Below are 15,610 nucleotides of genomic sequence, written 5' to 3'. Positions count from 1 at the left end.
AGTCCGTCAAACTCATTTCCGGCTGTTTTCAAATTAAGAGGTAACGTACGACTTCGTCCTTGTCGCGGACGCCAATTGTGATGAGGTTCTTTCAATAAATTACTCGCTACTGAGGCACAGCCTCAGCGCATGAAATGACGAAGCCGTTCGTTACCACAACAAGCCATTCATTAAAAAATACAGCAAAAAGAGAAAAAGAAACTCAGCAAACTAATCACCAAAAAAAAGGAAACGTCCAGAAAGAAAGCATAAAAGTCGGAAGGGGGCCTACAGTTTCATGGTTCGCACTGGAGCTGTGGGATAGGCTAGAAGCGGCGAGAGAGGCGGAGCTCGAAGTGGAGTAGCGTTGACGAAGCTAGAAGCCGTGGAAGAAAATCCTGGTCACCCCCAGGCGAACACCAGGGATCCAGTAATGCAGGAGGAAGTTCCGCAAGTTTTACTGTGACGTTGGGAACCTGGATGGGTCACCTTAGTACGGTAGAGGTCTTTTCACCGGACACCAAGTCCAAGGGCTTCATTTCTTCTAATGTCGGTCGGCACCTTATCATCAGGCAGCCATGATCGACACTGCGGTGAAGGCAGGCATAGTGTAAATGGGTAACGGCTAGACGCCCTTGCGGCGTTCGCCAGCCGCAGTTTGGGCACGGCGCTGGAGACGCTGGGCCGCCTGGGTCGGACGCCCTGCCGACGTTCGCCAACAACAGGCTGCAGGAAGAAGTTGGTTGTCGTGACGATCGCAGGTGGGAGCCTGGAGCGGCCTTGGGCCAGGAGATCGACTTGCCGCTACTCCCACACCCTGGTCATCTTCTTCTCCCTCTTCTTCCACGTCCCCATCATGGCTGTCGCTTGCTTGCTTGTAGCTCACTTCTCGCACTTTCCCACTACGATCACGGCACTCGCGCACTTCACATATCACATAAGCCCCCTTTTAAGAAGTTTTTAAACAAAAACTGCCGCTAAGTGCGCGATAGTCTATCACCACACACATCATTCGAATGAACATATCCACGTCTATTAGTCACCATGTCCGAAGTCAAAAGTCCCACAAAGGCTACAAGTCAATTCTTACCTCCTCTAAGTGACTCTTACCCACATCAATCGAACTAGATATCTATCTTCTTTGTTAGAGTACACTGGCCAATCAGCGATCATATCGCTGCAGGAAGTCGTGTCTCTATATCTGCGTAAAATTAGACCTCTAGTGTTGTCTGTTGAAAGCTTAACCCAGACGTCCTAACACAAAGCTAGAGTCGTAACTCTGCATGGCATCGAAAGGGTCATTCTCTGCGTACTAGAGTTCCGAACATTGTCATTTGTGGTTGAAGGGTTGTCATGTCTAGTTTCACAAGGGTACAAATCCTCAAACGTACTATGTTTGACTGCGAGGAGATAATCAGTTCTCAAAGTCTTATTTTTAGTTTCCTCAAGGAGGCTGATGCACGGCAGCTCGGACACATGTACGAGTCGGTCATTGCCTGCGCTGGGCTCGTGCAGCACTGGTGGACATGCGGATACAATATTCTCCTTGCTGCGTGAGCAAACGCCTTCTTTGGACAAAGCAGAATCTCTGCCTACGATGTCATAATTACAAGTTGTCTTTACATGAGACACTTTCCGATTGCAAAGGTTTGACGCTATGCTAGATAAAGCTTGTTGGCCATCATCGTACTCTGGTACTGCGTGGCCGCAAATGAAGCTCGCACCTTCGGAGCAAGTATCAGCAAGTGCCTGATCTATGCATTCGATGCGAAGGCGTACCTTGCGAAGTTGTTGTTCTAGGCAGGCTTTTTCAACTGCTCGTTCTGCCAATCGCTTCTCGCGCTCCTTTTCCGCTTGCTCGCACATTATAAACCATCGGTCTTGAACCCACTTGTCCAAGTCTTCCCCATGCAACCCTAACCGCTGTGCCACGGTGACTAAGTCCGTCAAACTCATTTCCGGCTGTTTTCAAATTAAGAGGTAACGTACGACTTCGTCCTTGTCGCGGACGCCAATTGTGATGAGGTTCTTCCAATAAATTACTCGCTACTGAGGCACAGCCTCAGCGCATGAAATGACGAAGCCGTTCGTCACCACAACAAGCCATTCATTAAAAAAATACAGCAAAAAGAGAAAAAGAAACTCAGCAAACTAATCACCAAAAAAAAGGAAAGTTCCAGAAAGAAAGCATAAAAGTCGGAGGGGGGCCTACAGTTTCATGGTTCGCACTGGAGCTGTGGGATGGGCTAGAAGCGGCGAGAGAGGCGGAGCTCGAAGTGGAGTAGCGTTGACGAAGCTAGAAGCCGTGGAAGAAAATCCTGGTCGCCCCCAGGCGAACACCAGGGATCCAGCAATGCAGGAGGAAGTTCCGCAAGTTTTACTGTGACGTTGGGAACCTGGATGGGTCACCTTAGTACGGTAGAGGTCTTTTCACCGGACATCAAGTCCAAGGGCTTCACCTCTGCGACCGGTACAAGGGCTTCATTTCTTCTAAAGTCGGTCGGCACCTTATCATCAGGCAGCCATGATCGACACTGCGGTGAAGGCAGGCATAGTGTAAACGGGTAACGGCTAGACGCCCTTGCGGCGTTCGCCAGCCGCAGTTCGGGCACGGCGCTGGAGACGCTGGGCCGCCTGGGTCGGACGCCCTGCCGACGTTCGCCAACAACAGGCTGCAGGAAGAAGTTGGTTGTCGTGACGATCGCAGGTGGGAGCCTGGAGCGGCCTTGGGGAAGGAGATCGACTTGCCGCTACTCCCACACCCTGGTCATCTTCTTCTCCCTCTTCTTCCACGTCTCCATCATGGCTGTCGCTTGCTTGCTTGTAGCTCACTTCTCGCACTTGCCCACTACGATCACGGCACTCGCGCACTTCACATATCACATAAGCCCCCTTTTAAGAAGTTTTTAAACAAAAACTGCCGCTAAGTGCGCGATAGTCTATCACCACACACATCATTCGAATGAACATATCCACGTCTATTAGTCACCATGTCCGAAGTCAAAAGTCCCACAAAGGCTACAAGTCAATTCTTACCTCCTCTAAGTGACTCTTACCCACTTCAATCGAACTAGATATCTATCTTCTTTGTTAGAGTACACTGGCCAATCAGCGATCATATCGGTGCAGGAAGTCGTGTCTCTATATCTGCGTAAAATTAGACCTCTAGTGTTGTCTGTTGAAAGCTTAACCCAGACGTCCTAACACAAAGCTAGAGTCGTGACTCTGCATGGCATCGAACAAGTCATTCTCTGCGTACTAGAGTTCCGAACATTGTCATTTGTGGTTGAAGGGTTGTCATGTCTAGTTTCACAAGGGTACAAATCCTCAAAAGTACTATGTTTGACTGCGAGGAGATAATCAGTTCTCAAAGTCTTATTTTTAGTTTCCTCAAGGAGGCTGATGCACGGCAGCTCGGACACATGTACGAGTCGGTCATTGCCTGCGCTGGGCTCGTGCAGCACTGGTGGACATGCGGATACAATATTCTCCTTGCTGCGTGAGCAAACGCCTTCTTTGGACAAAGCAGAATCTCTGCCTACGATGTCATAATTACAAGTTGTCTTTACATGAGACACTTTCCGATTGCAAAGGTTTGACGCTATGCTAGATAAAGCTTGTTGGTCGTCATCGCACTCTGGTACTGCGTGGCCGCAAATGAAGCTCGCACCTTCAGAGCAAGTATCAGCAAGTGCCTGATCTATGCATTCGATGCGAAGGCGTACCTTGCGAAGTTGTTGTTCTAGGCAGGCTTTTTCAACTGCTCGTTCTGCCAATCGCTTCTCGCGCTCCTTTTCCGCTTGCTCGCACATTATAGACCATCGGTCTTGAACCCACTTGTCCAAGTCTTCCCCATGCAACCCTAACCGCTGTGCCACGGTGACTAAGTCCGTCAAACTCATTTCCGGCTGTTTTCAAATTAAGAGGTAACGTACGACTTCGTCCTTGTCGCGGACGCCAATTGTGATGAGGTTCTTTCAATAAATTACTCGCTACTGAGGCACAGCCTCAGCGCATGAAATGACGAAGCCGTTCGTTACCACAACAAGCCATTCATTAAAAAATACAGCAAAAAGAGAAAAAGAAACTCAGCAAACTAATCACCAAAAAAAAAGGAAAGTTCCAGAAAGAAAGCATAAAAGTCGGAGGGGGGCCTACAGTTTCATGGTTCGCACTGGAGCTGTGGGATGGGCTAGAAGCGGCGAGAGAGGCGGAGCTCGAAGTGGAGTAGCGTTGACGAAGCTAGAAGCCGTGGAAGAAAATCCTGGTCGCCCCCAGGCGAACACCAGGGATCCAGCAATGCAGGAGGAAGTTCCGCAAGTTTTACTGTGACGTTGGGAACCTGGATGGGTCACCTTAGTACGGTAGAGGTCTTTTCACCGAACATCAAGTCCAAGGGCTTCACCTCTGCGACCGGTACAAGGGCTTCATTTCTTCTAAAGTCGGTCGGCACCTTATCATCAGGCAGCCATGATCGACACTGCTGTGAAGGCAGGCATAGTGTAAACGGGTAACGGCTAGACGCCCTTGCGGCGTTCGCCAGCCGCAGTTCGGGCACGGCACTGGAGACGCTGGGCCGCCTGGGTCGGACGCCCTGCCGACGTTCGCCAACCACAGACTGCAGGAAGAAGTTGGTTGTCGTGACGATCGCAGGTGGGAGCCTGGAGCAGCCTTGGGCCAGGAGATCGACTTGCCGCTGCTCCCACACCCTGGTCATCTTCTTACCTCTTCTTCCACGTCCCTGCCACCATGGCGGTCGCTTACTTGCTTCCTTATTTGTTGCTCACTTCTGGCACTTACCCACTATGATCACGGCACTCGCGCACTTCACATATTGTTACGCGAAGAACGAGTCATTAAGAGGGGCAACTATTTACAGGTTGTATTTACAACAGCGGTTGCAGCGCTGACCGGTTAGGTTCACAGCGCGAGTCAAGCTCATTCTTCCTTTTCTTTTCTCGAGTGATGGCGCCCGCGCGCCTCGGTCAAACAATCAAATACCAAACGCGTGTAGCATAATGCCCCGGCGGCAGAAGCGACGTCCCGGAGTATCTAAATGTCATCACTGGGAGGGCGATACTGCTTCAGTCGTGTAACGTGCACGATATCGCTGAACTGGGAAGCAGATGGGGCGTCAGGGGCGATATCGTATGTGACGGGAGTCACGGCACGAAGCACTCGCTAGGGGCCTGTGTAACGCGACAGCAGTTTTTCTGACAGGCCGACCTGACCATAGAAGCACCAAAGAACCAGGCGGGAAGTGCACGTCTCGGTGTCGCTGGTCGTGCAAACGCCTTTGACTCTCTTGGGAGTTCAGAAGGCGGTCACGGGCAATTTCCCTTGCGTGAGCAGCGCGGGCGACGGCATCAAGTGCATATTCACTGGTGGGTGCCGCGTGAACAGGGAGAGCTGTATCGAGGGGCAGTGCTGGTTCTCGGCCGAACAGGACGAAAAATGGGGAATAGCCGGCTGTGTCGTGGCGCGAGGAATTATAGGCAAAGGTGACAAACGGCATAGTGAGGTCCCAGTTTGTGTGCTCTGAAGAGACATACTGCGCGAGCATGTCTGTGAGAGTGCGATTAAGACGCTCCGTGAGGCCATTAGTTTGCGGTTGGTATGACGTGGATAGCTTCACCTCGTGGCACAGGACTGCAGGATGTCCGCGATAACTTTTGACAGGAATGTTCAGCCACGGTCTGTGAGAAGTTGTCGCGGAGCTCCATGTAATAAAATCACGTCGCGTAAAAGAAAATCGGCAACATCTGTGTTGCAGCTTGTAGGGAGCGCTCGGGTGATGGCGTAGCGCGTGGCGTAATCTGTGGCCACAGCGATCCACCTGTTCCCAGAGGTAGAAAGAGGAAAGGGACCAAGTAAATCTAAACCAACCCGAAAGAATGGCTCCGCGGGAATGTTGATTGGTTGTAGGTACCGAGCAGGTAGCGTCGATGGTGTCTTGCGTCGCTGGCATTTATCACACGCAGCTACGTATCTTAGAACAGAGCGAGCAAGCCCAGGCCAAAAGAACCGTCGGCGGATCCGGTCGTAGGTACGTGACACACCGAGGTGACCGGCAGTGGGGAGGTCGTGAAGTTCGTGGAGAACAGCCGAGCGAAGGTGTTTAGGGATCACAAGGAGTAATGCTGGGCCGTCGGGGTGAACGTTGTGGCGGTAGAGTACGCCATCTTGTAGTGTGAATAAGCGAAGAGAACTGTCGGCAAGTGGAGATTCCAGGCGGTCAATGATGACACGCAAGGACGGGTCACGGCGCTGCTCGTCGGCGACATGGACCAGTGGAAAAACAGAGAGAACGCAGGCGTCGGTGTCAGGCTCAGACGTAGAGGTCGGATCTTCGACTGGGTTAAAAAAATTATTATTAAATTATGGGGTTTTACGTGCCAAAACCAGTTCTGATTATGAGGCACGCCGTAGTGGGGGACTCCGGAAATTTGGACCGCCTGGGGTTCTTTAACGTGCACCTAAATCTAAGCACACGGGCGTTTTCGCATTTCGCCCCCATCGAAATGCGGCCGCCGTAGCCGGGATTCGATCCCGCGACCTCGTGCTCAGCAGCCCAACACCATAGCCACTGAGCAACCACGGCGGGTATTCGACTGGGTAGCGAGAGAGGTAATCTGCATCCTGGTGTTGGCGTCCCGACTTGTACGTCACTGTGTAGGGATATTCTTGTAGTCGGAGAGTCCAACGACCGAGCCGGCCAGTAGGATCCTTGAGCGACGAAAGCCAACACAGCGCATGATGGTCTGTGATTACTGAGAAGGGCTTGCCATATAAATATGGGCGGAACTTTGAAACAGCCCAGACGAGAGCAAGACATTCGCGCTCGGTAATCGAATAGTTGCGCTCTGCAGTTGTCAGGAGTCGGCTAGCGTAGGCTATAACGCGGTCGTGTCCGTGTTGGCGTTGCGCTAAGACGGCGCCGATCCCATAACCACTGGCATCGGTTCGGACCTCTGTTGGTGCGGACGGGTCAAAGTGGGCCAAGATCGGTGGATTATTCAGAATTGTGATAAGGCGTGAAAATGCGGCAGCCTGAGGGGAACCCCACGTAAAAGGCACGTCTTTCTTCATAAGTTCTGTGAGTGGTTGAGCGATTACTGCGAAACCTTTCACGAACCGTCTGCAATAACAACAGAGCCCCACAAAACTCCGGACGTCTTTGACAGACTGAGGTACAGGGAAAGCCGTTACTGCTCGAACCTTCTCCGGGTAGGATTGTACTCCGGACGCATCGACGAGATGGCCGAGCACTGTAATCTGTCGGCGCCCGAAGTGGCACTTCGATGAGTTTAATTGGAGCCCAGCCTTGCGGAAGACGTCAAGGATGGCTGGAACGCGCTCAAGGTGCGTCTCAAATGTAGGAGAAAACACAACGACGTCGTCGAGGTAACAAAGGCTAGTTGACCATTTGAAACCTTGATGCAGAGAGTCCATCATCCGTTCGAACGTGGCGGGGGCATTGCATAAACCGAACGGCATAACCTTAAATTGGTAGAGGCCATCTGGAGTGACGAAAGCGGTCTTTTCTTGATCTTGCTCATCGACGAAAATCTGCCAATAACCAGATCGAAGGTCAATGGACGAAAAGTATTTGGCACCGTGAAGACAATAAAGAGCGTCGTCAATACGTGGTAAACGGTAAACGTCCTTCTTAGTGATTCGGTTTAGGTGGCGGTAATCAACGCAGAAACGCCACGTGCCATATTTGTTTTTGACGAGCACGACCGGCGACGCCCAAGCACTCAACGACGGCTCAACAATGCCTTTGGCGAGCATCTTGTTTACTTCCTGCTGAATAACTTGCCGCTGTGCCGTGGACACACGATACGGTCGGCGGTGAATGGGAACAGCATCACCAGTGTTTATCCGATGCTGAACAAGGGACGTCTGACCAAGTGGGCGATTTTCAGTGTCAAATATGTCGCGGTAGGACAACAAAAGGTGATATAGGGCGGCTTCTTGGTCAGGGGCGAGGTCCGGAGCGACCATGGGACGTAATGGGCCGTCGAGGTTCAAGGCATCCTGTGGGTAATCAGGAGGATCTGGAGACGCGTCGGCTGCAAAAGCAGTGACGTGGTCGTCTGTCACAGACCGGAGCGTGGCCACCACTATGCCTTCAGGTAACACTTGCTTCGTCAAGCCAAAATTGATGACAGGGAGACACAGCCGATTAGCGGCAAGGGTAACGACGGAGTGTGGCACAGAGACGTCGCGCGCCAGGAGGACGTCACGAATAGGTGCAACGACAGAGTCGCCATAAGGCACGGTTGCCGTTGAGGCCAATTCGACGAAGGTTAGGGCTTTTGGAGGTAGCCGAACAAACGCTATAGTGCAGAGGGTGTTCGGTTGTTGCATAGGCGTATCTACCGGGGGGCCAGGGGTGACCCTTGCCCCCCCCCCCCCATTGTCAAAGTATGCCATTTGCCCCCCCACTTTCGAAAGCGGGCACTTTCGGCTACACACTGGAAAATCCAACAAAACTACAGCTGAAGCTAAATTTTCTTGCGTAATAGACCCACCACGTTAGTAATGCTTTTCTTTATTACGTATCCCCGGTTTGGGCAGCGAGTATTGTGCCTCCTCGTGACGCGCTGTAGCGGGCGACGCAGAAGTCCTGGTGCTGGACAGTTCCCGCAGTTACAAATTACCGCCTAACCATACTTGAAAAAACAAAACAATCGGCTTGATATATTTAACCTTCGGGTGAGGGCAGAGGTCTGGATAAAGTATTTTAATCAGTCGCTCCCAACGATGGGTGTGCCTTACTGCATGAAATGGTTGGATTATCAAATGCTGGAACTGCTGAATCTCCGTCCAGAAATAGTCTACATAGCGTTGCAGTATAAATATATATCTTATCACCATGAAAAATCTAATCAAACCACTTACAGGTCTAACTGCCGAATTTTTTGTGTAATTATTGAATTGAAATGAATTGAACTTTATTTGACAAATTCTGGTAATCACGACTTCTTGCATATTTATTTATTTATTTATTTATTCATTTATTCATGATACCTCAAAGGTCATAGAACGGGACATTACATGAGGGGTGGGCACGTAGAAAAATGGCGGGACAGGTTTGGTGGCGTGACTTGAAAGATGGTCTTCAATAGCAGCTTTGAAACGGGAAATGTCGGGGATGATGGCGATGTCAGAAGGAAGGGTATTCCATTCTCGGGCTGTGTGCAGAAAAAAATAATGCTGATACGTGGTGGAATGGGCGCGTGGTAGATACACAGCATTGGGATGCGTATAACGGGAGAAACGGTGCGCTGGAATGATGATTTGGTTACCTGCGGGCAGCGAATGAAAGAACATAAAAAATAAGAAACACGAGCACTTTTGAGGCGGGAGGTGAGCGAGGGAAGGCACAACCGGGATTTTAAAGCTGAGACACTTGTATTATAGGAGTAGACAGAGAGAATGAACCTGGCAGCACGGTTCTGAACCGATTCAATGGAATTAATCCTATTAACGTGGTGGTTGTCATAGATAGCAGTGGCATATTCTAGTTTAGAACGTATTAGGGTTTTATATGCAAGTTAATTTATGCATGATACCTCAAAGGTCCCAGAACGGGACATTACATGAGGGTCTGCGAGATGATATGTTGCTGAAATTGACCTCGGTCGAACGTGCAGAGCCATTTCACTGCCAATAGAACGCTTAACTGATTTTTTTCTAAAGGCCTGTGTCACTTCTGCTTTTATCGATTTCATTTTCAGGCCATTTCTGAATAAGGGCTACCCTACTACTCGTTTGCCGGGAGGAGCAAGAACAGCAGATATTTTATATTTTGAAGAAATGAAGACCACCTTATTGTGACGTGTTCCGAAAATTTGAACTGCGGTGGTTGCTTACGTACTCGAAAAACCGGTACTGAATACTCGCTCTCCCCCAGTTTTTATGCTTTATATACACGGCATTTAGTTGTTGATTCCGGTATGCTCAGTAAACTAGGCGGGGCACGGTGTTAATATTTATTCGAAGTACGACACAATATCCTGGGTGATGAGCGATAATTTTTTTTTCTGTGAAGGTTCATTGCAAGCCTTTGTAGAAAGTTACATATTGAAGTGTTTCAGGGTGCCATACCACCGCTTTCCCAGACTCCTAAAACAATTGCATGAGATATGGACTTGAAATTTCATGAAAATAGGGAGAATTTTCAGCTGAATGCGTTGCGAAAATCTCATTTTCCTGCTTTAAATTCAAGTGTTGCAGATAATTACTAAATCCTTGTTTTCCCATTTGTTCCCGTGCACCATACGGGATGCGTATAGGTTGCTTCTCCGGTGTCCTCGGTGAGCTAAACAAGGCATCTTGTTTATATCTGGGGATAATGAAATTTTCTGACGAAGTAAGATGTGTATTCATGACTGCTTTTTAAAATTTCCAGCAAGAAGTGCTTCAAAGCATTAAACGGCGACAAGGTTTAAAACGGAACACTAATATGCGGGCAACTTTTCAAAGTATGCGATGTAATTACAGGAAACTGAAACATTTAGTGCAACTGTCTGAAAAAAAAACTGTTTCACTAAAAATAGGGTGTCATTCACCAAGTTCGCACACCTCTGCCGTCTTTTTCTTTTTAGTATTGATAGTAATTTATGTTGATCGTACTTCGTTCTGTATAACCTCGACATTACTATTACCTTAGCTAGCGATACATTTATGCTGTAGACTTAAACACCAAGTAAAATTCTTTGTTTAATTAGTAAAATTGACTGCAACAAACGTGCATTTTTTTGTGAGCTGCACTGCTGCTTCTGGGTTGGATCAGGGACCTCTGGGCACTTAATGCCATTTGTCTCTGTTTCACATATAGAGTTTATAGCGACAAGAAATAAATGCAAATTCAAATAATTTGTCGGGCCTCGATGATTCACCATGTGTTATTGAGAAATAGATCTATTGTTACAAATTAAAATACCTGACAGATGCATTTCCACGCTTTGTGACTTATTATAATAGTAGTTAAAGAAAAAAAAATATATATATATATATATAGAGAGAGAGAGAGAGAGAGAGAGTTAGATCTGCGGTTTGCCTCCCCACTCGAGAAATAGTTGGTACGCCTCTGGGGGCGAACGTCGGAAACAAGAGAAAGCTCGAGGCACAGCGTACCGGTGGAACAGTCGATGAAGGCAGAATGCGTTGTCAGAAAGTCGAGCCCGAAGATGAGGTCGTGAGGGCAACTGGTCAGCACGTTGAACAGGACTGGAACGTGGCGGCCAGCAATTCCTACGTGCGCAGTGCACATGCCACTGACGGCAACAGTGGCGCCACTGGCGACGCGTACGGCCCGAGTGATGTCAGGCGTAAGAACTTTTTTGAGGCGACGACAAAGATTAGCGCTCATTATGGACACTTGGGCTCCAGTATCAACCAATGCCTTGAATGGAACACCATCCACGTCTACGTCAATTAGGTTCGCGTTCGTGAGGAGCGTCAGCGGAGGATTTGTACAGGACGGACGGGATGCAGCACTACCTCCAAGAGCTGCATGGCCTAGTTTTCCGTCCGGCGGTTTGGCGAGGAAAAGCGGCGAGGTTGGGGTGACGGGGAGCGATGGCGTTGAGGCGACGGCGATCGCCCAGAGGAGCGGTTGTCAGGGGCATCAGAAGTAGAGTACAGACGGCGAGGTGAGTAACGGCGAGTGTCGGCGTATGGGCGAGGAGCAGGGAATGAGCTCCAGTACGGCGGCATCCAGGTGCTGCGGCAGTGGCGGGATACGTGACCAACTCGGTGGCAGCGGAAGCAGATCGGTTTGTTGTCGAGGGTACGCCATTCAGCAGGATTGCGTGGTCGGGGAGCGAAATACTGGTCGTTGAAGGATGTGGCCATGGGAATGGATGCCGAATCAGGTCGGGAGACAGAGCAGGCGGTAGGGATGCCAAGGTTTGCAATGTCTTGCCGCAGAACTGCTTGTATGACGGAAATAGTAGGGGCCGATGGGTCAAAGGTACCGTCGAGGGGTCGTGGAAGAAGGGGGGCCGGACTCGCTGCTTCAATCTCACGGCGAACGATACGATTGACGTTCTCTTGAAAAGGTCGTGTGGCAGGAATAGCGGAGCAAGAGGACGTGGCAGGGGTGTTTGGGAGCCGGGCAAACTGTGGGACGACGCGGCGGCATTCTTTGACGATGGCGTCGACAGTAGAGACGTCGTTATAGACGAGCAAATTGAAGGCGTCGTCCGCGATGCCTTTTAGGATATGGCCCACCTTGTCAACCTCGTTCATGTGCTCGTCGACTTTCCGGCAAAGCGCGAGCACTTCCTGTATGTAGGCGACATACGATTCTGTCGACGACTGGACACGGGTAGCAAGCTCCTTTCGCGCAGCCTGTTGGTGACCTGACGGGTTGCGAAAGAGGTCGCGAAGCCTCTCTTTGAAAGTGTCCCAGCTGGATAGCTCAACCTCATGGGTGCGAAACCAGACAAGCGGTGTCCCGTCCAGATAATATATCACATTGGCAAGCATGATGGTAGGGTCCCAGTGGTGGTTTCGGCTAACACGCTCATACATGCTGAGCCAGTCGTCGACGTCAACGCCATTTTGGGCGGAGAATGTCCCAGGATCACGGAGACTAGGAAACGTAACGTACGTTGTGGTAGGTGCCGCAGGTGTAGGTGGCGACGGGGTGTTTCCATCGGAAGCCATGGCTGAGAAGACGACGGTGCGGTCGCTTCGGAGCTCCGTGGCGAGGACGGGGAACGTTCCACCTCCACCACGATGTTACGCGAAGAACGAGTCAGTAAGACAGGCAACTATTTACAGGTTGTATTTACAACAGCGGTTGCAGCGCTGACCGGTTAGGTTCACAGCGCGAGTCAAGCTCGTTCTTCCTCTTCTTTTCTCGAGTGATGGCGCCCGCGCGCCTCGGTCAAACAATCAAATACCACACGTGTGTAGCAATATCACACAGGGGCGAGTTAATGTTCGGTGGCTTACATATACATTCCCACATAATGTGGGGAAGAGAAGGCCACCCCCCGCACCAGGAACATTGACAGGCATATACTGCTGGCCACATTTCGTGCCGCAGTCCCAAGTGCGGAAAGGTTTGGATTTTTCGGTACTTCCGAGCGTCTCCTACTCCGAGCTGTGGATGCGGAAACGCGTAGATTTGTCGTTCGCGACGCTGGTGCTCCAGGATGTCGTGCGGGGTGTGGTCCTTTGGTATTTTACTTGGGGCGTCGTCTGCTCAGTTCGCTAGTTCGCGAGCTAGAGCGTTCGCCCGTTCGTTTCCTGGGACTCCCGAGTGTGCCGGGCACCATGTAATGCCGTGTGATGCACCTAGTGTTTCGCCTAGTAGCTTGAGGGTTGTGCGCGGTAGACGTCCGTTTATGAACATCCGGCATGCTGCTTGCGAGTCTGCCAGGACCGCTATCGAGTTCCCGCTTGCGTCTGCTTGTCTGATTGCTAGAGCTATTGCAGTTGCTTCAGATGTGCTCGTGCAATGGGTGCGCACTGAGGCCGAGATTTTGATGTCTGAGTGTGTGGAGTAGTTTACTGCCGTTAGAACGTGACCATAATGGGACTTTACGACGTCCGTGTAAATGAAATCATGGTGCCCACTGAACTGTTTAGTGAGTTGTCTCGCTCTAGCCGCGCGCCTTGCACCATGGTAGAGTGGACTCATGTTCCTCGGAATTGGGGAAACTATCAGCTGTTCTCGTAAAGTCTCGGGAATAGAAACGAGATCTTCCTCGCAGTAATGGGGTCGAATAGGGAAATTTAAATCAGCAAGGACTCGTCTCCCTGCCTTAGAGCAGTGCCCTTTTGCCCCAGCATAGTCGCTGCCCTCAGTTCTTCGTAAGTATTATGGAGTCCAAGCGCTTGTAATTTCTCGATGGACGTGCTGGGTGGGAGTCCTAGTGCCACTTTATAGGCCATACGTATTATTACGTCCACCTCTTTGGTTTCGCTAGGGCTGAGCTCTTGATACGGCAGGCTATACGTGACCATATTTAGTACAAACGCGTGCACTAGTCGGATGGCCTCCGCCTCGTTTAGACCTCTGCCTTTCTTCGTTACATTGCTTATCATGCGAGCTATTTGTTTGGTGGTCGTTTTTAACGTTTTGATAGTGAAGTCCGCTCTGCGGTTTTCTTGTAGCCATAGGCCTAGGATCCAGATTCTTTGTTTTTTCTGGATTTCCCTGTTACCTAGCCATAGGCTAACGTTTTGATTTTTCCGATAGTTTCGGCCCGTGTAGCCTTACCCATTCCAATTTGTCTGGCGCGCAGGACATGCCGCTTTGTTCTGCAAAATCATTTACAGTTTTTATTGCTTCTTGTAAGACTTGTTCTTTATACCCTAGAGGGCCTGTTGTCGCCCACAGGGTAATTTCATCCGCATACAGCGACAATTTTAAGTCTGCAATTTGCTCTAGTCGCCATGCTAGTCTGTTCATGCCTAAATTGAATAAAAGGGGCCAGAAGATGGTCTCTTGAGGGGTACCTTTACCTGGCATGTCGAATTTATCTGACCTGATGTCTTCTATTCCTATCGTTTCTTTTCTGTCTGTGAGGAAGGAGCGTATGTAATTGTACATTTTCTCCCCACATTCCACTCTTTCTAGTTCCTCGAGTATGAGCGTGTGCGACATGGTGTCGAATGCATATTTGAGATCAAGTATGACTACCACGTGATCCCCTCCCGTAGGTATATTGCTAAGGACCTCCTCTTGCAGCCTGACAAATACGTCCTGAGTTGATAGGTGTTTCCTAAAGCCGTACATGTAGTCTGATAGGAGGCTACGATCTTCTAGGTGATTCGTGAGCCTCGTGTGAATTACTTTTTCAAAGAGTTTCCCTAGGCATGATGTGAGAGATATCGGACGTAAGTTCTGCAGACTGCGAGCCTTGCCTGCTTTTGGGATGAGTATGACGGTGGCGTCTTTCCACTGTTGTGGAAGGTGCCCCGTCTCCCAGATTTGCTCGTTGAAATAGTGTACTAAGCGCTCAAGCTGCTCGTCACTTAAATTGCGGAGCATGGGATTGGTGACCCTATCTTCCCCTGGTGCTGAATTTTTCCTAAGGGCTTGTGCGGCAGCAAAAAGTTCTGCTTTATTTACAGGGGAATCTAGCGCATCGTTTTCTATACCTGAGTAACCGCGCGTGACATAATCGGAGTCTTTTGTTCCAACGTATCGCTGCCTAATTTCCTGAAGTAATCTGTCGTTGTCGCCTTGGTATGTGCCGGTTAGTGTTCTAAGGTTTCGCGTAGTTGCGGTCTTTGCGTTTTCTGGATCTATCATACTTCTTAGGATGGCCCAGGTTTTCGCTGTCGATAGGGTCCCCCTAAGGGAATCAGTAAACTGCGCCCAGTTTTGTGCTTGTAGTTTACGTGCGTATTCGCTCGCCTGGACCGAGATTTCTGCGATCCTTATTCTTAATTTTCTGTTTAGTCTTTGTCGATTCCATGTTTTGGTAAGTCCCCGTCTGCAGTCCCACAAATGTAGCAGGTGCGGATCGACCAATCGGTTTTCCGTCGTTAATATAATTTTTTTGGTAGAGGCTTCGTAGACCTCTTTAAGGCCCTGCGCCCATTGCTCCGCATTTGCCGGCGGGTTTAAGCGAACTGGGAACTGGCGATATGCCAG

This window comes from Dermacentor silvarum, chromosome 5 (assembly GCF_013339745.2).
Source record: "Dermacentor silvarum isolate Dsil-2018 chromosome 5, BIME_Dsil_1.4, whole genome shotgun sequence".
Taxonomy (NCBI): Eukaryota; Metazoa; Arthropoda; class Arachnida; order Ixodida; family Ixodidae; genus Dermacentor; species Dermacentor silvarum.
Note: the sequence above shows the minus strand (reverse complement) of the source record.